The following is a 1198-nucleotide window of genomic DNA, read 5'->3' as shown; positions in this document are numbered from 1 at the left end:
CCTTTTACAATGGTCACTGTGGTGCAGTAATTGTGTGCAGGACAAGTGACCATCATGTCTGTAAATGCAGAAAAGAGCATGCTAGAGGACAAATGCCATCCATTTACTACTCTCCTGCCTGCATTCTCCACACTTGAAAACAAGATAGGAAACATTAAGAGCACGTTATCTTCACCAGCTCCAAAATACAAAAATACAGCAGTATGTCCTGTGAGGTTGCACTCGTGCAAAGTTTATTTTTCACAAAAAAGAAAAATCCCTGTTTATTGTGCCTCCCAACAAGTAGTTCTTAAAGACTTGATTCAAAGTCCTCTTCAGTAACAGCTAAAAAACAAATACATTCATTTTAGTTTAGTAGTGAGTGTTCACAATCCTCAAAGGTGTACAATAGCTATATAAAAAGCATTTTCTCTGGATAAACCCTGCTTTAATGTTAGGCAATCTGTATTAGTGAGTGTCAGTCTGTCTGTTTCCACTAGTTACTGGTCAGATTGCAGCCAAACATCACCTGTGATGCGTAGGTCATGTATAGGAAGGCATCTTCATCCTTATGATCCTGATACACTTCTAATATTGTGACAGACAAGGACTGTGAGGTCTTGTTATTCACCATAAAGGACAAAGCCTGTGTTGTGGATAACGTTAATCGGCATCAAGCAATGGTCTTAAGTTTCACCATGGTCAGATCTTCGGGAACAACAAATTTCCTTTGTCCAATACAGGCAGGTACTTTTCTCTTTGATAACTTTCAATGACTTCTGATAGTTTGGACGGACATTCTCTGTTTATATCACCCACCTTACCTTTCCGAGTTGCTAAACACTTCCACAGTTTAAACAGGATTGGGTTTTAGCTCCTCTGCAAACTTTCCATGCTATTCCCTGTCAGATTTACGCTGTTGCCTGCGGAATATGGCATTACACCACGCCCTTTATGCCTAATTGACAGTTAATTGATGATTTGTCCTTGAGTTGTGTGCATGTTTTATATGCAGTTATTCCAAGGTGTATAGCAAACAGTGAAATTATTTTTTTTCTTCTTTTTAACCTGGTCTTTGACCCTTACTTCACACTCGCTAGCCTCCCCAGTGTCACTTAATAGTACCTTCCTTTCACTTTTTTTCTGGCGTTTAACTGCTGCATGTAAATGAAGGCAGCCTAGAACTGCGCCTTTCGCACTTCCAAGCTATCTTCATTTA

General features: G+C 39.6%; 1 pseudogene; it reads right to left on the bottom strand.

The window, feature by feature from the left end:
- Positions 1–433: 433 nt before the first annotated feature.
- Positions 434–873, bottom strand: LOC146831119 (microtubule-associated protein 1 light chain 3 gamma pseudogene; annotated as a pseudogene).
- Between the last annotated feature and the right edge of the window lie 325 nt (positions 874–1198).

The sequence above is a fragment of the Triturus cristatus genome, chromosome 5_1 (assembly GCF_964204655.1).
Source record: "Triturus cristatus chromosome 5_1, aTriCri1.1, whole genome shotgun sequence".
Lineage (NCBI taxonomy): Eukaryota > Metazoa > Chordata > Amphibia > Caudata > Salamandridae > Triturus > Triturus cristatus.
This window is presented reverse-complemented; position numbering and strand designations above follow the sequence as displayed.